Genomic DNA, 22,648 nt, shown 5'->3' on the forward strand with positions numbered 1-22,648 from the left:
GATAGATGTAGGTTTCATTTTTAGAAGGTACACACTATACATTTTTTAAGATTTATTTTGAAAACTTTTCAGATTAGTTTTACAGCTATATCAGAAAATGAATGATTGTTTGGTTATTTCATTTACCAAAGGTAATTGAAGCAGAAATTTATGAAGTTATTGGGAGGCGAACTATCTCCAATTCAACAGGTTAATCATTAATATTTGGAGGATTTTCTTGCCATACTGTATTAGGAGGAGAACATCACCAAACAGACATTTAAATTGTTTTATTTAACTAAAACAACAACGTTATATATTCTGGATTTTCTTCTTCAACAGCAAACATACAATATTTTAACAAAACAAGCATATGAATTTTTGAATTTTAGTTAAACATTCAAAAACAACGAGGAGTCCGGTGGCACCTTAAAGGCTAACAGATTTATTTGGGCATAAGCTTTCGTGGGTAAAAACCCCACTTCTTCAGCTGCCTGGATGAGAAAGCTTATGCCCAAATAAATCTGTTAGTCTTTAAGGTGCAACCAGACTCCGCATTGTTTTTGTCAATACGGACTAACACGGCTACCCCTCTGATACTTAAACATTCAAGTTTTTTAAAATCAGTTTGTTTTTGTTAAAAAAAAATTAACTAAAAGAGTTAAATAAAATATTTAAAAAGAAATTTAAATCGACTATGTCAGCCAGGTCAACATGAAAAACTTAAAATATTGTCTTCTGCAGCTAACTCAGTTGGCTTCACCTTCATTTTCCTGTTTGTTCATAATCTGGAAAATAAAAACAAGCTTTCCTGCTTTTTCAAGTCCCAAACGATTTCTCAATTTGGAATCAATTTAGTCCAAAGGAAGAAAATATTCTTTTTACACTGGCAGAAGACTCTATTGCTGTTAAAAGTGAGATTATCACTTCAACAGACTCTGAATCCAAGTGCTTAAGTGACTTCGACCAGTTCACTGGTGTGACTTTCTTTGAAACATCATCAGTAAATATCAGGGGGTAGCTGTGTTAGTCTGTATCTACAAAAACAACAAGGAGTCTGGTGGCACCTTAAAGACTAACAGATTTATTTGGACATAAGCTTTTGTGGGTAAAAACCTCACTTCTTCAGATGCATCTGAAGATGCCCAAATAAATCTGTTAGTCTTTAAGGTGCTACCAGACTCCTTGTTGTATCAGTAAATATACATTTCTTGAATGGTTCTTATTCCCAAACCGGGTCCTTTTACGGCCTGCTGCCATTATAGGTTTTCCCTTCTAGTGAGAGAATGGTATGGTAGCTCTCAGATCAATGAAGGCTACACTCCGAAAGACCTCAAGACTTCTGGAATATGCTGCTCAAACAGTTTCACTTTTGTTTCTACTTCCTGTCCCTCTCTTCTCACATTTATCTCCAGACTTCTCCTCTTTGTCCAGATCTATTCCGCCAAACAATCTTCTATTCATTGATCTTTTTCAAACTTTGCACTTTTAGAGAGAGATAAGGGATTGACTCTGTGTACACAAATTTGCAGAGGGACAATAGGGTTGAGGTCTGTTATTTCTCACCTCTATATATTATTTATTTGTTTTAAAACATTTTTGCTGTTAACAAGCATGTTATCTCTGGAGACACAAATCCAGAGTTTGAGAACTGCAAAACTAAGCATCTCTTATGGTATCTTCTAGACTGAGCACTGAGTCCCATTGAGTAGATAGAAATATTAACCTAAATTATCTATAGAGAAGCCCCTGGAACCCCACAAGATTGGGTCCCTAATCCATGAACTACTGGAATTCATTTACAAAACTTTTCTTAAACATTACTTGAATATATTGACTCATACTATAGAATTAGAATTTATAATTCCTAGTCCATGATGAGATCATTTTAATTAAGATACATTATAGCTCAAAGATATCTTTAGATAGGTTTTTTCCTCAAAAAACATTTTATCAAAAAATCCGATTTAAATTTTAAAAATCTGATTTTTTTTTAAACATTGATTTTTATCCACCCTGGTTAGGTACCACAATTCATATTGAGACACCTAAATAAAAGAGGCTTTACTGTGGGTGCTCAGCACCTCTGAATATCAGGTAACTTTTGTTTAGGTGGCTAATATGGATTGTGATGCCCCAGTTTGAGCACCTAAGATTGACAGTTGGGGCCAGAGTACTTATAGCACACAATCAAGACAGTATATTTAAAGCTCCTAATTAACACATGATCCTTCACTGAAATCTTCTAGTGTGGACTCCTATGCCTAGGCAAAGTCTCACTGAAGTCAATGAGACTCCACTCTGACACAGAGGCCTGCATTAGAGGATCCTGATGCAGCTTCAGAGCCTTAATGTGTGCCCGAATTTCCTGCTTAGCATTCTATACATATTGTTCCACTATGCTTTGTACAGTACCAGCAATTGGGGAAAAGACAAAGCCAGACAAATGTTAGGTGGCAGTCTAGAATGTTGAAATTGTAGAATATGTCATAGACTGGAGTTGATAAAGATTAAATAAAACATTTCATTCAGAAAGTATTATTATTCGTATTGTACATGGTGTTCAATCATCACTATATCTAATTTTATAAATGTCCACAACTGCTACTTTGAAAACAAAATGAGGTTGAGCCTTTCATGCAGCATTTTACTTGGTATAGAATAGCAGTCCAAATGCCATTTTTTCGAAAAGTCTGGCTAATCTAAGAAATCACAGTATACCATAGGAGTTGGCTAAACATTAATTTACAGTACTGCACTTACTGCAATAGGATGACAAGTTTGTTTTTTCCAACTTTATCTTTGTTGAGCCTACCTTCTGGGATGTCCATGGTCTTTCTCTTAATTCTCCCACCTCTCGCTCCAGATGCAGAGGTCTGAGGCTAAGTTGATTAAGTCTGTGCTATCTGTGCTAGCAAGCTTGAGCACAAAGGCAACCTCAGTAAATCTGGGATGGAAGATTTGAGGAAGGGGGAGAGAAAGTATCAGTGCTCTACAACAAATTTGAGTGGATATCTCAGAGATTAAAAAAGAAAAGTGGAGAGAAGCAATGTATTTTTTGGTAAGGAAGGGAGTGGGTATTTAGGAGAGTCAGAGATTGTGGGAAAGGTTGGGAAAGGATTGACAACTGTGAGACTTAATATGGAAGATTTAAAATTTAAGATGGGGGAATAGGACAAGAAAAAGCAGTAAGGAGTTTTGTGCCAGCATAAGAATATAAAAAAAAATGATTAATCAAAATAAAGCATGGTTTGAAAGCCAATCCATAAATTAGAAATTGTATCAATTTAAGAGGAAGTGTGTTACCTTGATCTCACCTTAAGTTACTACACTGGCAGCTCAAGTAGGGGAAAGAGAGGAGTTTCAATAAGGTAGGAAAACAAAACGCAGTATGGAATAATGGAGCCTGAGAAAACCAAACAATAATGACATTCCATGATCTAATGTAACTACTGTTACAAAAGTAGGTTTAAGAAGTGAGATCAGAACTTTACTGTAAGCTTAGTATCCCATTCTGATCTTTCGCACTTACCTGTACATTCAGAGATATCTAATGAAGTTGTTTATTTCCTAAATAAATAAAAGACATATTGTGTAGTGAAGCTGTAGGATAGAGATTAGGATATCCTGTCCTGTGGGTGTCAGATATACCTGGGTGTTAACTGGCTTGGTGGCAGGACTGTAATGACTGCGTATTGCTAAAAATCCTTGAGAAATTTTCAAATATGATGATGAAAATTTTGTTTATGACATGATCCAGAAATAATGGTTTACTCAACAGAAATAGGTCATGATTTTCAAAAGTGACTAGTGATTTTGTGTGCCTCGGGTTTTGTGTACCTACCCTGAGGTACTTGATTAAAACCTTTCATGGTGACTCAGGGTAGATACCTAAAAATTAAGGCACCCAAAAATCACTGGTCATTTTTGAAAATATTGGCAATAGAAAATGGCCTAATTTATTACCTATGTCTAGTTTCCCAATACTCTATTACCTGTGGCAGGGAATAGTGGTAGGTGAGATTCAGATAATTCAGGACAACCTACACAAGCTGACATACATAAGCAAAGTATGATGGCAGGAATCACACACTAATGAAGATTATCAAGAGTTATGAAGAAAAGGTATATTTTAACATTATGACAGAGAGAAACAGATGATGAAAAGAGAGGTCACTATAAAGACCTTGTAGCATATAAACACATATGTTGTCTCTGCCCTTTTCATTCACTCAGCAATAGCCTGTCACCCTGACATCTCTATAATGTGTAACTCAGTGAAGCCCTGTATGGCCTAATGGTTCAGGGACATTTAAAACGTCTTAATTTGAGCTACCAGTAAGTAGTAGACAAAGATTTATTTACAGTGTTTTTGACATTCCATTCGCTTCTATCTCTACATTTTCAATTTTCAGAATCATTCAGAAGAAATGATGAAAATACCCACTTGGACCTCTTGAATGGAAAAAAGTAATATACTTCCATCACCTTCCAATATAAAGACTGATTTTTCTTCCTAATTACATTTTCTTATTTAAGTGGTTAACACATATAAAACTTGATACTTATATTATTTTAAAAATAATTTTATCCATTCAGTCAGTTAACCTCTTTTGTCTACCATACCTTTCCCCTTGCTAGACTGCTCACATCTCATTTTGAGTAATTTATGTTTTTATCAGAGGGGTAGCCGTGTTAGTCTGGATCTGTAAAAAGCAACAGAGAGTCCTGTGGCACCTTTAAGACTAACAGATGTATTGGAGCATAAGCTTTTGTGGGTGAATGCACCCGACGAAGTGAGCATTCACCCACGAAAGCTTATGCTCCAATACATCTGTTAGTCTTAAAGGTGCCACAGGACTCTCTTATGTTTCTATGGATCCATTTTTGGAGTGTCTCATTTTCATATAACTTTAATTACATAACAGGCTTACAAGAATCACCTTAGTAGTGCAAAATGACTTCAGTTATTTAAATCTAAAAAAACCCCTAGTGATCTAATCAGATACCCTCCGGCTCTTTGTTTGATTTTGAGGTTTATTTAAGATTTTATTCTTTAAAAGTTACTCTTCTCTGGAATGTATAAATAATCATTCATTGATCTTTTTCACTAGTCTATAATCAATTTCAATTCAGTACTGAAATATACTATTGAATCATTAGAGTCCTGTAGTAATAAAGTTGCCACTGTTCTACCATGATTGTGTCCATAAGCCCCATCTAATTATATAGAAACCAAGGGTTTATATCAGTTTAAATATGACTGGCTTTCTGGAGGCCAAATTCTGTCCTGTCCTCTCCCTTTGAAAAGCCTTCTTATATCCACTTTTGCCTGTAAGGGTCACCATAACCTCTTTATCATAACTGAAGAGAAGGACACAGGATTGGAGGAGACGTGGATAAAGGTAAGGAGGAGGACTAAGAGGGTGGAGGCAGGTTGATGCAGAGATCTACCCTAGAGGGAAGAGGAAAAACAAACATAGGAGGGCAAAAGGAGACAAGGACCTGTGAAAAATAAAAAGGAGGTCAGAGGCCTCCTGGAGGAAATAGGATGGGGGGGAAAGATTGAGAATTACAGGAGTTAAAAAGAACCAAGCTGGGAAAGAGGCACGATAGGTGAAGGAATTGCAAGGGAAATGTAGTTTTCCAGCTGTCTTTTTCATTTGAGCAAGAGACATTGATAAAAATCGAGGGGTACCAAACAATCAAAAGTGAGACTAAGATACTAATTTACAAAAAATACAAGTGACCACTTCACTAAAGGTTTTAAAGACTATTCCTTGTGAAAAACTTTAGATACCATGAAATTAACTATAAAAATTTAACTAGTGTGCATAATGTTTATTTATCTTATGCTAGGTATTTGCATATTGATCCCTCCCACCTACCCCCTCCATTGCAAAATCCCAGATCCACTGTTGCTCAGAGGAATGTTGTAAAGATAAAAGTCATTAACCTGTGATAGATGCAAATACTACAGAGATGAGTACCACAGAAAATCCTATTAATAAATAAATAAAATAATAATTCACTGAACATAGGGCTGCCTGTTGGGATCTCCTGGAAAATAAACTTGGTGCACAACATGACTGAGTAAAGCTTAATGCTGAGAGCATATAATACCTGTGCTGTAGGATCTGAACTGGCTAGTTATTGGTTTCCAAGGGGAGTTTAAAGCTGTTGATTGTAACATAAAACTATAGATGGTGTGGGACATAGCAACCTGAGATACTGCCTCTCTCCCTATGTGATACTATCACAGTTGTGATCATTCAAGGTGCCGAGCTGGAACACTTTTGTACTGTTGGGGAGGCTCTCTCTGAAATTTACTACCTCACTTGAATTTAGGTCTGTTAATTTTTGAATGCATCTGTTTTCCTGGTCCTTGAGGGATGAAGTGGTTGTGGGAAGGATCCTTTAACTGCAATTGATTTTTTGGCAGGTTTTCGGTTGTGGCGGGCAGTCTATCTGAGTATTATGATTGTATCAGATATAATGAATTTTAATATATTGTAAGCATGCTCAGAGCAGTGAGTGGGTACACATTAAGGAAAAACAATAATACTCATTTCAATGGGCAATGCATCAGGCCTGAATATTGCTATAAAAAAAAGTAAATAAGGGGAAATAAAAAGTAATTGTTCTTTTAGAGCTAGATATCTGGAAGTTGGCTACAAGTATCCTGGATACCTCTCAGCAATATGCTTTTCTATATTATAAAGTAAAATAAATCAGTAAAACTATAGAGAGGCAGAGCAAACTAAAATGCTATTTTTGAGAAAAGCAGAAATCAGACACATTTGGAAATAGTGGTGGATTAAAAGTGAAAAAAATGTTATAAATTGAAACAAAGGTTCAGTGACAGTTTGGAGGTCAAGTTATTGTGATTTGGATTCTTTATCTGTAAATCCATTATTCCTTTTGATTTGTCCTCACTATGTAAAATAAATAAGATTTGTCCTGAAAATTTAAGACACAAAGGCTATAAAAACCTTTTGTTTAAACAAGGGATAAATGTTTTGTTCATCATTTGATTTTATACTTTAATTCTTGTTCTCTTCTTTATGAAGTGTTTGCTTTCTGAATGTGATTTACTTGAGCAAGTTAAAAGCTTGACAATATATAAAGTCCTTTGTGTAAAAATTAGATTATTGTACCAGGTTTTCAGGGTTCTTTTTAAATGGCAGTCTTTTAGACTGAACAATTTTATAAATGACTTTTCTATTTCAGTTCTGTAAATTCATATCTATTCGTTTATCTTCAACTGGGAACATTAGTATTTAGCAGGATTAAAATCATTTAGCCTGAAATAGTCATTTGAAATTTTTCTATGTCAATTTGTGTGCAAGTACAATAATCATTTCTTGGTGAAACACCTACAGTATTTACTATATCTAGTGCCCCCTAAAATTTAGTAGACAGCAGGCTGAAAATGAAAAACTGCTGTTGTACTTTATTAATCTTGACTATTATCTTCTTTTCGATGTTGTTTATAATACATGAACTGAAAATTCCCTGTGCTTATGTAATACGATGTCATGTGACATTTTAATTGGAATGGGAAAGAAAGCAAATTAGGCACAAATTTTGGCCATCCAGAGAAATTTACAGATTAAAAGTAATAGTGGTTGACAGAATAGATACTTTTCAGTTATTCAATAAGATAAACTGATGAATCAATGTAATTACACTAACTCATTTGTCATGCTTCATATATTAAAACAAACAGAAAAGAACAGAGTAGAAGCAAGGAGTAAGAGTTGATTTTTGACCTCAGAAATATTATAATATCAAATTTTAAAAGGAATGTGTGACAAATGCAAGCCTAAAACCTTTGAGTACTAAGTGGCCTATGGACAATCCAAAAATAACACAAAAGGCAGTATGTTGTCAAAGACATGTCAAGTTGAGTGAAAAAGCACAATACTGAAAGGGGGGGCGGTGAATAGCTAGTGTAGACAATGAGAAGTTAAAGCAAACAATATAGGTGACATCAGTGAAGAAACTGTAAGATGAATGATAAGGAGTCAGTTTCTAAATGAAAAAGCAGCCTGTAAGGAATGACACCAAAACATAAGGGGAAAGAGTGAAAAGTCTGTGACAAAGTTTCGTGGTGTCGGGAAGCATATATTTACAAAAATGTTGTCAAGCTGTGTTTCATTGATGACATAAAATGCCATCCCACCAAAAAAGATAAAATAAATTCTCTTTCTTTTTTGAGAGAAAAGCCTCTCAAAATGAAGATTAAAAATTATATAAACTTTATTTCAAGAAAATGCTCCAGCATTCAATAAATTGATCATTACAATAATTGATTTAAGTGAGTAGAAAGAATCATAAATTAACTGAAGAAAGCAGTAACTAAGAGTCTACAGTCAAAGAAAACTAACAAAAAAATTTACGCATCATATTGACCACAGATCCCATGACAATGGAATATATGAGTGAGCATTCAAAATATAACAAAGAAGGAAAGAGAAGATTGTATAAAGGATCCACAACATGGGGAACTCTCCTTTCAGATGATGCATCAGTAGAGACATGCTGGTCCAGTTTATGTTTGGCCAACCAAAACAAACTAGGGAAATATAACCTAGATGGAGCTACTATCAGGTTGGTGCATAACTGGTTGGAAAACAATTCCCACAGAGTAGTTATCAGTGGTTCACAGTCAAGTTGAAAGGGCATATCGAGTGGGGTCTTGCAGGGATCAGTTCTGGGTATAGTACTTGCAGGGATCAGTTCTGTTCAATATCTTCATCAATGATTTAGATAATGGCATAGAGTACACTTATAAAGTTTGCGGACGATATCAAGTTGGGAAGGGTTGCAAGTGCTTAGGACGATAGGATTCAAATTCAAAATGATCTGGACAAACTGGATAAATGCTCTGAAGTAAATAGGATGAAATTCAATAAGGACAAATGCAAAATATTCCACTTAGGAAGGAACAATCAGTTCTGCCTAGTGACTGCCTAGGAAGGAGTACTGGAGAAAGAATTCTGGGGGGGGGGGGGGGTGTCTGTAACTGTGGCTCAGTGGGTCACAACTGAGGATGCCAAATTCAGGACAAACTGCTGAGAAATAGGGTTGATAAACCCAAGACAGGTGGCTAATCCCCCATAGGATATACCAAACCAGCAACAAAAGTAAACTTCTGTTTCACCACACTGGACAACAAGAAGTCATAAAAGCAGTTTTCTTGGGCATTCCAGTTCTATATCACCACCAAAAACACTGGATTTAAAGGTGAGTGGTTCTTTACAACCAATCTCATCAAATAAAAGGTTCTTCTGATCCCAAAGGACCAACCATACATCCAGGTCAATATATAACTTAGATCGTAACCAAAAATCATGCTGATGTCAATCCTTTAGTATCTAAAATCTAAAGATTTATTTATAAAAAGAAAGAAAGAAAGGTGAGAGTTAAAATTGGCTAAAGAAATCAAATACATACAGTAATTGCAAAGTTCTTGGTTCAGGCTTGCAGCACTGATGGAATAAACTGCTGTCTTAAGTCAAGTCTTTGTCTGCTTCCGAATCATTGGAAGGACTTCAGTCCATTGGTTAAAATGCTTCCATTAGTATAAATTAATAGTCCAGTGGCTTTAGCAAGAAAGAGGCTGCAGCAGGACAGAGGCAAAATGGAGGAGTTTCCAGGGCCTTTTATCCCTTCTGCCATGTGGAGGGACACCCATTGTTTCAAAACAAAGCCCTCAGCACAGCTAGTAGAGAATCACAGGTGACAAGACAGTGTTTGGAGTCACATGGACAAGTCACATGTTCATGCCAATTTCACTCATTCATTGCAGGAATCCATTACCTATCCTTCAGATGGAAGGTTCACAGAGAAGTCCATTCAGTTTAGATGGGTGTCTCCCATGGTCCATTGTGAGTTAAGCGACCTTTTGATGGGCCACTCAATTTGAATAGTCCCTCCAAGATGTGCTGGCTAACTATTTCGTGGGCTTTACCCCGGGAGCAAACATTTGAAATTCAGGAATAGAGCCAATATTCATAACTTCATACAAAAATGATACATGCATACAGACAGCATAATGATAACCAGCAAATCATAACTTTTTCATAGACACCTCACCTGACAACCTTTGTACAAGATTTGTTGCAAATATATATCAGTGGTTGCAACAATGAACTATATGATCATATTGTAATCAGATAACATTACAAAGTCATAGTGGATCACAAGCTAAATATGAGTCAACAGTGTAACACTGTTGCAAAAAAAGCAAACATAATTCTGAGATGTATTAGCAGGAGTGTTGTAAACAAGGCGTGAGAAGTAATTCTTCACTCTATTCTGCACTGATTAGGTCTCAGCTGGAGTATTGTATACAGTTCTGGGCATCACATTTCAGGAGAGATGTGGACAAATTGGATAAAGTCCAGAGAAGAGCAACAAAATGATTAAAGGTCTAGAAAACATGACCTATGAGAGAAAATTGAAAAAATCAGGTTTGTTTAGTCTGGAAAAGAGAAGATCGAGGGGGTACATGATAACAGTTTTCAAGTACATACAAGGTTGTTACAAGGAGGAGGGAGAAAAATTGTTCTCCTTAACCTCTGAGACTAGGAAAAGAAGCAATGGTCTTAAATTATGGCACAGGCAGTTTAGGTTGGACATTAGGAAAAACTTCCTGTCAGGGTGATTAAGCACTGGAATAAATTGCCTACGCAAGTTGTAGAATCTCCTTCATTGGAGATTTTTAAGAGCAGGTTAGTCAAACACCTGTCAAGGATTGTCTAAATAATACCTGCCCTGCCATGAGTGCAGGGGACTGAACTAATGATCTCTTGAGGTCCCTTCCAGTCCTACGATTCTATGTTTGGAACTAATGTAAAAGGGTATTTCAAACCATGAAGTGCGGCTGACTCTGGTCTTTGTCCTTATTTCATGAGTCAAAAGAACATTCTTGCATAAGAATCTTGGATATAGCTTTAGACCCATCTACTTTCTCTTAAGGTCTAACAGCCTCCAGCCACCAACTTCAGTTGAAGGCTATGAATCAAAATTAGATTTCTGGGGAGAGTTTTGTTATCTAAGGGACATCATTAATGCTCTTCACATCAAACTTAACCTGGTCTCTAACTCCTTATGATTAAGGACTGTTCAGAACAAGGAAAGAACTGTCTTGGAATCTGTGGAAAACTGAATCAAAATTGGGAACAAAGTCTCATGTAGTCCTTGTGAAGATATACGGGATACCATTCCTCTGGGATCAGAGGCCCGCAGTTAGCTAGCTGGCTAGCAGGCTTATTAGCCCCACCTGCTGCACCTGAGAAAGAGTTGGAACTTAATTTGCTGAGCCTTATAAAAGAGAGCAGCAGGAAATGGAGGAGAGTACTGCAAAACCTTCCAGAAAGCTGAGGGCCCAGAGACTGTGCTCCCAATGGACTGCTACTGGAGCTACTGCAGAGCGGAATTGCTCCAGAAACCAAATGGACAGAAGGGAGAAAGTGTAGAGTTCTGTATTGCTGAGGTTCTAAGGTAAGAGCCAAGAAATTGTGGTTAATGAAGTTATTAAAGTGAGGGACAGACTTGGGAAGGGACTACTCAGCCTGCACAGACTTTTGAGGTAAAAGTCTGCAAAGGTTTTGTTATGAAGGCTTAAATAAAATAACTATATCCACTGGAAATTGCTTCCCTGGATTCCTTGAGAGAGCTCAGACAGAATTAACACAGGAAGTGAGCTGACTCAGCAAGAGAAAATCTGGGTCTGGAAGGAGGAGGGTGTTATAAGATAGCCCTCATCCTTTTACAGTACTCCGCATAATATTAGCTGAACATAAGTTGTACAACTGCGTTTCAAGTGTTCTCATTCTGACATCTGTCTCGCCCAAATTATTGCCAATAGGAAAATTATTTTGAGAACTAACAAATACAGAAGACACTCCTCACTTTTTTTACTTCTCTGGAAGACTGCAGTGCAAATTTTTGGAAGATTAAAGTTCCTTGACACTTTAAAGAAGTTAACATGTGGTTGAAGTGAGTTTGGTTTACCATGGCATGAAGAGAGGATGAAACTTAATCCCCAAATTGCTCACTGAAGACATTTGTGAGCTGCTGAGATCTGTGGATCTTTAAGGTTTACCCATTTGTCTCTGCACTATCAAGTGGACCTATTCCAAATTTAGGAGATTTTGGAGGTAGAAATTTTCCTTGCACTCAAGTTACTTGGTCTGAGTTTCCCTCCCTTCATCAATTCACTTTCATGACCTAACTCTTAGGCTCTGATTATCTCAACCTTAGTTGAAGAAGACTCATTTTCTTTCATATACAGGTGTATACCTTAGCTCCTGAACAGTTATTGCACCAAAATCACTCTGTTAACTACACGTGTGGCACAAGGCCAAAATGTGTAGCTTGAAAAGAGATGTGGTAAATTCTCCATCACTTGAAGTCTTTAACTCAAGACTGGATGTCTTTCTAAAAGACGTGCTCTAGTTCAACCACAAGTTATTTGGCTTAAAATAGGGATTACTAGGTCAAGTTCTATAGTCTGTAGTATTATGCAGGTGGTCAGCCTACATGATCATAAATGTTTTTTCTGACCTCAAAATCTATTAATCAAAAGAGGAGTATTTTGTATTGGTAGTAGGTGGATGTATAGCTGAAACTGGGGTACTTTCTATGGTTTTTACAGACTGGGATATGTTTATTTCTGTGGGGAATATTGCAGTAAAAAATTAAAAATTCTGCACACCATACCTTAATATTCTGCAAAATTCTGCCTTTTTTATTTGTCAAAATAATACAATATAATCAGTTTAAATCACATTGGTAATTTATTTCAAAATACCTGTCAACAAGTATGTCTGTAACAATACAGACCACAAAAAAGATTCCAGAAATGTTTTTTTGACAAATAGATTTCTTACTAGGCATATTAATACAAAACTCGGAGTAATAATTCATTTAAACTACAAAACAGAAACCTATTTCCTGCACCCCTCAGAAGCAGTGCAAAGACTTGGGGGACTCAGGGGTAAAAGAGGAGCTGAGGGAGAGGAAATTAATTGCTGGGAAGGAGCCTGGGAGTGAACCTGGAGGATTGCTGGGTGTGAGTGGGAGAAGTATGGAACAGGTTTGGAGGGAAGAGGGATTGTTAGGGACTTGGGAAGCCTTCCCCATACAGACCCTGGCTGACCCCTAGCTTCTCCCAAATCAGTCAGGCATATCTGCCCCTGTCCCCAAGTGTCCCTGCACCCCCACTCCTGTTCAGCCCCCACTCCAGTCTGTCCCCCTCACTAGCCCTTCTAAATCCCAGTTTATGTGATCCTCAGCAGCTCCTTGTGCCCTGCTCAGTCTGTCCCCCATATCCCGTGTCTCCTCACCTGGCCACACAGGCAGGATGCTCTGAGAAACACAGTCTCTGCTCTCTCCCTATCAGCTGCTGACCACTATAGCCAGTGAGCCAGCTTCCTCTGTTCTGGTGCCATAGCAGCCCCAGTGAGCAAAAGGTGTAACTGCAGTGCCTCTCCAGCAGAATGTATTTTTGCAAAGAAAAAAAATCTGAAGGCACATGAATTCTGCACGTGCACAGTGGCACAGAATTCCCCCAGGAGTAAAAACTTCTGAAAAATCTGTGAATGATAGGATGCCCTCTGGTAGGTGTGCCCCAGGCTAAATGACAGACTTTCCATCCTGAATTTTCTGCATTTTTTAAAGGAATTTGTTGATGCCTTTAGCACTCTGGGTTTCTGGGGGACTAAGGGAATCACTAAGTAGAATTTTCAGAATTTCATAATGAAATTGGCTATGATTACTCCTTTGTCGAGCAAATGCTCTTTGGATGAAATTCTCTGTTTTTGTGGCTCCTTCAAGTCCAGGACTAGATGAAAGTATACTATGGAAAGTTTAAAAAGCAAAGAAGAGTCCTGTGGCACCTTATAGACTATCAGATGTATTGGAGCATAAGCTTTCATGGGTGAATACCCACTTCATCAGACACATGCATCTGACGAAGTGGGTATTCACCCACGAAAGCTTATCCTCCAATACATTTGTTAGTCTATAAGGTGCCACAGCACTCTTTGCTGCTTTTTACAGATCCAGACTAACACAGCTACCCCTCTGATATGGAAACTTTGTTACATGTTGTCATAACTATAAAGGGAAGGGTAACAGCCCTCCTGCGTACAATACTATAAAATCCCTCCTGGCCAGAGACTCCAAAATCCTTTTACCTGTAAAGGGTTAAGACGCTCAGGTAACCTGGCTGACACCTGACCCAAAGGACCAATAAGGGGACAAGATACTTTCAAATCTTGGTGGGGGGGAAGGCTTTTGTTTGTGCTCTTTGTTTTGGGGGTTGTTCGCTCTTGGGACTAAGAGGGACCAGACATCAATCCATGCTCTCCAAATCTTTCTGAACAAGTCTCTCATATTTCAAACTTGTAAGTACAGCCAGGCAAGGCGTGTTAGTTTTATCTTTGTTTTCTCATCTTGTAAATGTACCTTTTGCTAGGGTGTTTACCTCTGTTTGCTGTAACTTTGAACCTAAGGCTAGAGGGGGTTCCTCTGGGCTCTTTAAGTTTGATTACCCTGTAAAGTTATTTTCCATCCTGATTTTACAGAGATGATTTTTACCTTTTTCTTTAATTAAAAGCCTTCTTTTTAAGAACCTGATTGATTTTTCCTTGTTCTAAAATCCAAGGGGATTGATCTGGACTCACCAGGAATTGGTGGAGGGAAAGGGGCGGGGAATGATTAATTCCTCCTTGTCTTAAAATCCAAGGGGTTTTGGATCAGTGTTCACCAGGGAGTTGGTGGAAGAGTCTCTCAAGGCTACCCAGGGAAGGGAGTTAGCGCATTGGGAGTGGTGGCAGCGGACCAGATCTAAGCTGGTAGTTAAGCTTAGAAGTTTTCATGCAGGCCCCCACATCTGTACCCTAAAATTCACTGTTGGGAAGGAGCCTTGACACATGTGGAGAGTAATTTTCCTTGATGCTGTAAAAGACTCATTTGTCCGAAGTGGAGCATTCAAATTCTGCCAGGAAATGAGATTTCCTTTCTCTGATCTCGAGAAGGCCATCTGCTAGTACACTGGTCTTGATCTTCCAATGGCCTGAATTAGATAGTCCTGTGTAGATTTTACTTCATGTTTCTTGTTAACCATGGTGTTCATGTGGAGTCTTGGAATTTCCAGCCTTTTAGAGATTTTTATCCTATATATTGTACATATTTTTGTCTTTTATACTGTATTTCTTTTTTGAAGAGGAGGAATCTTTTGCCATGGGATTGAGGGAATTAAAGGAATGCATACCTAAAGAATTTGCACTCTTTTTAGAGGACAACTACTATGGTGATGGGTAACAGTTTAAAATCCTCAGACAGACTTAAGTAACAAGGGAAGGGACTTGTTTGTATTACCACCTGGTCTAGCCACTCCTTGAATAACCTACCTCCTTGCAATTCTGCTGATGAAACCAACTATTTATTATGCAAGCACACCTTCCAGACATGTCAACACATGTGCCTTACAACAGAGTTTGTAGTTACAGGTCTTGAAGAAAAGTGTACTGAATCTATAGAAACTTCTGTCTTAAAAGAAGGTATTGAAGAGCCAGTTCAGGATCTTATAGGCTCTAATACACATTTTAGGGATAATGTCTTTATGGACCTTGCTGTGGTTAACTGCCAGAGATGGCTCCTACTCTGCAGCAGGAGAGGAGGAGGATTACAGGGAGCCTGTTTCAACTTCACAGTCTTAATCAACTGGATACTTGAGAAGGAAATTCCCATCTGCTGGAATATCTTTTCCTTGGTTTGGGGCACCATTGATACTTATTGATAATCAGCAATTATGGTCCACCAATCATGAGATAAATTGGGCCAGATCTTCAGGTGAGATAAATAAGTGTAGTATTTTATTTGTTTTCCAGGAGAGTTTAAAATTATATTGGTCTTTACAATTCCAGGTATTCTATTCAGGAATGGAAAAGTAATTTTGAATGGTAAACTAAAGTTAAATATTAGGAATTTAATTGTAGATTATTTCAACATTTAGATATGGCTTTTCCTTGCTATCTTTTCTTTATTTTTTTATTTTATCATAAAAATAGAAAACAGATTGAGTTCTGTCTAGCAGAAAATAATCACAGCCTTCCAAGCCTTACAGGATACCAGCTTGGCAGAAGGCCAACATAGTTAGAAGACCAGTCAGCCTGCTGCAAAAAACAAAAATATGCGTCCCTCACATGTTGTGGAGCTGCCTCGGGGGGAGAGGGAGAGTACAGCTCACATATATAATTCAGATAGTGTGATCTTAACCTACTGCTGTTAGCAAGGTTGTAGTGAAGACTTGGGTATCTGCTTCACCTCCCTAATCTCAGATTCACCAGCCTCCACTGTGGCTGGTCTACTGACGTCTACTAAAGTCAATTCAGGTGACCAAGAGACTCAAACACTGAGTACTACTAAAAAGGTGTAAATTGAGCAGAAAACAAGTTTACATGGGATAGGTGGTAAAGCTGTGTAACTTGCATCAGTACGATAGTCACTGGATATGCAAGATTAAAGTAACATGCATGCTAAAAAGGGGTGGCAGAAAAACAGGAAGAACAGGTACCAGGAGGATGTAAGATGAAGTGAGGTCCTAGCACCAATAGAGGGACAAAGGAGTTCAGTTCACACCTTGCATAAGATAGGTAACCTGATTAACTTGCAGCAGGGAGGAGATGCCCTGGTCACACCTCTTCCCACTCTTTTTCCTGCAGTCCCTTATCGGCTGACACAACCCTAGAAGATCCACTATTCCAGAAGTGACTATGGAGGTGACACAGATCTGACAAACAAGACCCCACGTGCAATTACTATTCACCGGGTATGAATTACACCAGTCCCATGGCCCCTTTGCAAAAACTATGCTATGCTGGCATAAAGACGCTGTAGCTGAAAAGTGAATCTGTCTCAAACACACTTACTTAACTATTAAATTGCCCTTATTTTGCTCACCCACTGAATGCCAAATTGGTGCAAGCTACACTATTTGCCACTTATACCCATTTCCTGAAGAACTTGCATCTAATGTATAACTTACACCACCATTTACAATCATTGAATTTGTCCCAATAATACACACAAACAATCTTGTCCAGCACCAATACCACAAACATCTTTACATTTACTAGCAAAAAATATTCAGAGCTCCCAAACATGTCAGCTCAGCTGAATATTCAGATTCCAATACCTATTTTTAAAATATTTTACACTATTCTCTAGAAATGAAAATGGCAAATTTTCCATAACTATTGATCGGTGCCATGGTCTCACTATTGCTAAATAGTTTTTTTTATGAAAAATATAATTAACATAGATAATCAAAGATCAACTGTATTTAATTGTCAGGCTCTATGTTGAGTGTTCAGTAGAAATCAGTCACATAGTAGATGAGATTTTCCTGTATCCTGCTAAAAGTCAGAGCTGGACACCTAACACTTTGAAAATCTGAATCTGGGACCAAACTATGTGACTTGGACCCACCTCTGGTTTAGTCAATTAGAGATTTCATTATCTGGTCTAGTCAACCTATGCTTTAAAGAACCAAATGACAGCTTTTGGACTTTATTAATCGTATTATAGTTCTATTTTTAATAAAAGTTATCCTTATAAAGAAAACCAGGAACTTCAAAAGCTATTCCTAAAGTGCACCAAGACTATGAGAAATGTTCAAAAAAGGCACAGAACCTTCTTTAGCTCTGCTTACTTTTTACAGGATACTCTATTCTCAGATGTGTGTATTATAAAATTTATTTTAATAAGAACATATACTCCACCCCACTGTTGTGATTAGAAAATGTGGAAAGAGCCTAGATAATTGCAGCTATGCACATACAGATTTATATCTATGTTTTATTTATACATATACATTCCAGTATGTGACTGTTTGGTAGAAGGACAAAATACACCAGAATCCTAAAAGACACGTATAAAAATATAGAGAGAAGTATCTTTTATCTAGGGCACAGTACTGCTAAAAATACACTGAATTTTAATCCTGGATGAGGATTAAACTTCTTTGTAACAACAAAGAGAGGGAGAAAGAACAGATTACATCCATTCCTAATAATGACTTTGTTCTCTGGAAATTATTCTGCTATTTGTCAGTTTTGTTTAATGTTTAGTAAGTCAAAAATCTTTCTTTACTTTTGAAATTTTTTAGCTAGCATTGAAAGTCTTACTGTGATTCCTTCCCACAGAATTGCTCCATAAATTTATTCTACTAAATCACATTCTAGTTAATGTTTTCATAGATTCATAGACTTTAGGACTGGAAGGGACCTCAAGAGGTCATCGAGTCCAGTCCCCTGCCCTCATGGCAGGACCAAATACTGTCTAGACCATTCCTGATAGGCATTTATCTAACCTACTCTTAAATATCTCCAGAGATGGAGATTCCACAACCTCCCTAGGCAATTTATTCCAGTGTTTAACCACCCTGACCCTTAGGAACTTTTTCCTAATGTCCAACCTAGACCTCCCTTGCTGCAGTTTAAGCCCATTGCTTCTTGTTCTATCCTTAGAGGCTAAGGTGAACAAGTTTTCTCCCTCCTCCTTATGACACCCTTTTAGATACCTGAAACTGCTATCATGTCCCCTCTCAGTCTTTTCTTTTCCAAACTAAACAAACCCAATTCTTTCAGCCTTCCTTCATAGGTCATGTTCTCAAGACCTTTAATCATTCTTGTTGCTCTTCTCTGGACCCTCTCCAATTTCGCCACATCTTTCTTGAAATGCGGTGCCCAGAACTGGACACAATATTCCAGCTGAGGCCTAACCAGAGCAGAGTAGAGCGGAAGAATGACTTCTCGTGTCTTGCTCACAACATAGCTGTTAATACATTCCAGAATCATGTTTGCTTTTTTTGCAACAGCATCACACTGTTGATTCATATTTAGCTTGTAGTCCACTATAACCCCTAGATCCCTTTCTGCTGTACTCCTTCCTAGACAGTCTCCTCCCATTCTGTATGTGTAAAACTGATTTTTCCTTCCTAAGTGGAGCACTTTGCATTTGTCTTTGTTAAACTTCATCCTGTTTAACTCAGACCATTTCTCCAATTTGTCCAGATCATTTTGAATTATGACCCTGTCCTCCAAAGCAGTTGCAATCCCTCCCAGTTTGCAAACTTAATAAGCGTACTTTCTATGCCAATATCTAAGTCGTTAATGAAGATATTGAACAGAGCAGGTCCCAGAACAGACCCCTGCGGAACTCCACTTGTTATGCCTTTCCAGCAGGATTGGGAACCATTAGTAACAACTCTCTGAGTACGGTTATCCAGCCAGTTATGCACCCACCTTATAGTAGCCCCATCTAAATTGTATTTGCCTAGTTTATCTATAATATTATCATGCGAGACCATATCAAATGCCTTACTAAAGTCTAGGTATACCACATCCACAGCTTCTCCCTTATCCACAAGACATGTTACAGTATCATTGTATCAACTGATTTTTAAAAGGGATCCTATGTCCCAGAGTATTTACTGTAATCATGGAAATTTTGGGTGCACAAGGAATTCGGACTTGGATCCACAATCTGTATACCATTTTTAGATCCTTTGGGATGAAAACCCATAAAATGTAGAATATAATTAAAACAGAAAAAAAATAATGCATTCTAACACTACATTGCTTCCAAGGGAAAAATAAACTGACTTTTATTCACAAGGAGAAATAAGCCTGATTCATGCAATTAAATAAGAAGTATTCCTTATTAAATGTTGCATGATAATTAAATTAGCATCATTATAATAGATCTAAAGGCTTAAAGTAAAATGCACAAGTCAAGAAGATCATTTATCACAGACATATTATAGCATCTAATTATCTTTAGGTTATAATGGACATGGTAGCTTGACAAAATGGGCAACGTTTTAGGATCAGATCTAAACAATCATTGAGGTATTGATATGTTGTCCTATGTGAAGGGGATGTTCTTCCTGTTAGACATTATAATGTTTTCTTTTAAAGGCTTAAAGTTTATGTAATAGGTTAGTTATGTTGTAGTTGTGGCAGATGTTTAAAATAAATGAGAATTTAATTACACTGTGAAAAGATTATATATTGTTTTTGTAATGAGTAAGCTAATTTTCCACAGTAAAAGTAGTAAGTTCTCAAGTCCAATCAGACATTTTAACATTTTAAAATTAATTAAATCCCACTGTAAGTACAAGATTTATTACCTAGTTAAAATGTGTTCTATAACCGACACTTTTTTTTTTCAAGTTGCCAGGTCCTCCCTTCCACTGAAAAAGAGACAAAAACCTTTTGGAGACTGTCTGGCTAATCATGAGTAGTTTTACAATTTAAGGACTAGTTGATTTCCAGGACTAATCGAGGGGAAGGTCTATGAGAAGAAGAAATGGGTCTTGACTCCCAGAAGAAGCCAGTGGCTGAAAAGTAGTGAGTGTACTTGGTCTTTATAACCAAGAGGTGAACACTCAGCAGAAATTGCAGCCTGCTATATCCTTTTGTTGCCCTGCTTCAGGACTAAATTTTGGCTTTTGTTGCCAGAAAAATTATTGGAAAGAAGGCAGACTGAAGGCAGAATTGTAGGAGCTACTAGCAAGTTTCCTTAGCCATTCTTCATCTACAGCACATACCCAGACAGGCAAAATATTCTGGGAGAACAGGGGTGTAGTGCTCTTAGCAGAGCTCCTTTTAACTAGTCTGGAAAGAAACAGTGGCTCCCATGGGTGTCAGCAGTTATGAATCGGAGTGGGGCAGAGCCCTGGCCACATTTCCAAGCCAGCTAGCTTCATCCCTTTGAGGCCACCACCACCTATCAGATTTCCATGTTATCTATTTCCTCTTTAGCACCCAACCAAGAAAAAGGAGAATTTAGGTCTCAGTATTCACTGAAGAGCTAGTAATAATTTCTTGGTTGTTTAAACCTTCTGCTCCATTTCACTTTGTCAGAAGTCTATGACAGACAGCTAGCTTTCTAATTGTATATATCATACTTACAGTAGATAAAACTATCTTCAAGTTTATTTGAAGGAGCAATCACACGAAGAAAGATCAATGTAGGGTGCTCTAATACTATTACAGTTGCTCCTAGTTATTATAATAAATAATAATTAACAATCAACAAGTATTAGTAATGGGATATAATTAACCAAAAGAGAATTTAGGCTGAATAACACAGCCACAAAGGAAATGCTATGTGTAGGAAATACAGACAGACTCTTATGGATTATTTAGCAAATTGTGAACTTCCTAACTATGGAGTCATGATTTTATATAAATCTTATTTTCAGTTGATTATGAATGTTTGGAATTCTCTCTGATGCAAATTCCTAATGGCGTTACTATTTTGCTTAAACTTGGTATTGGTATTTCCATGTTTATCAATCTTGTAAGAGCATACGTTTTCCATTTTCTCTGGTGGTTTGTGGGAAGGGGAAGAAATAGATAATTATAATTTTAGGGTCATAGTTCTTCATTCTAACCAATTAATGATGGGCCAATACTTGCATTATTTGTATTTATCACTCCAGGGCCCAAGTCACAACATTCAGTCAGGCTTTGTTCACCCAAGAATATAGAAAATGGCCAGCTGCTAAATTTTAGTTAATTCAGATCCTTCTACATTCAGTTCATTTAATATTGATAGCATAAATTTAAACATTACATGTAAGGTATGTGAACACATCAAAAGAAAATAGACCCCTTTGATTATTTCTTCATATTTCACTGCTAAGGTTTTTTAGCTTTCTTTTTTTTTTACATAAGCTATGGTGTGTATGTTTACTTACGATGTTTACCTCTCCAATTAAACATTCTTTTAGAAGTTTTTATTTTCCCTTTTTCCTACAAATTCATATTCAGAACCTATTATTTTACCCTATTCCCATTTACAAATTTCCTGTTCTTTATTCATAGGTTGTCTAGGGGGTATTGTAATAGAGTCCCTCACCCCTGGAGTGCCCCTAGTGGCTCTGTGCAGCACTACCACTGCATTTCAGCCTCAGTTTCTACAAACAGGGAGTTTAATAAGTCCAATGAGGCTTGTATATTGAACAGTACCCCCTCAAGGGTCTACTTTATTCAACCCCAAAGGCAGAACGTCACACAAAGCTCTCCTTCAGCTTCTCTCGTATATACCGGGCTATCTTCCAAACTATCCTTACCGTTTCCCTTCTTAAGGCAGGAATTTCCCACTGCTCTTCTCCGTGGAGGTGGGGCTGTGGTTCAGGTCAGCTTCAGGACTTTAGATAGCTTCTCACCCAGCTGCGCCCTTTTACCAATCAGTCCTTCCTCCCTCAGGCTATGAGAGTTCAGCAGGCTGGCCTTCCCCTTCTGCTGACTTCTCCCAGGTAATTCAGGCCTCTGCAAGAGCCTTCTTGCTCCCTGAAGTATATATAGGCAATTCTGCCCTTCTCCCAACTCATTCCTTATTGGCTGGGTGAGAGGGGAGCCCTACCACACCTTCTCTTCAAGGCTCCAGGTTCCAGGCCCTTAAAGATACACTAACAGAATTTCTTTTAACTGCTGCTTCTTCCTGGGACTCTGCCTCTCTCCCCATATCTCCTTAGGCCTTGTGCGTAAGACCACCCCAAATTCCTAAAGGCCAGGTCACATGACAGGAGGACTGACCAGTAGGGAATACTAGCCTTAAGGGGCAGACTACCCCATCA

General features: G+C 37.8%; 1 protein-coding gene across 1 annotated transcript in view; it reads right to left on the reverse strand.

Annotated features, from left to right (window-relative positions):
* RIMS1 (regulating synaptic membrane exocytosis 1) overlaps window positions 1-22,648 on the reverse strand; it is a gene marked incomplete in the record, with an annotated part of 487,692 nt that overhangs the window by 293,013 nt on the left and 172,031 nt on the right.

The sequence above is a fragment of the Trachemys scripta genome, chromosome 3 (genome assembly GCF_013100865.1).
Source record: "Trachemys scripta elegans isolate TJP31775 chromosome 3, CAS_Tse_1.0, whole genome shotgun sequence".
NCBI lineage: Eukaryota > Metazoa > Chordata > Testudines > Emydidae > Trachemys > Trachemys scripta.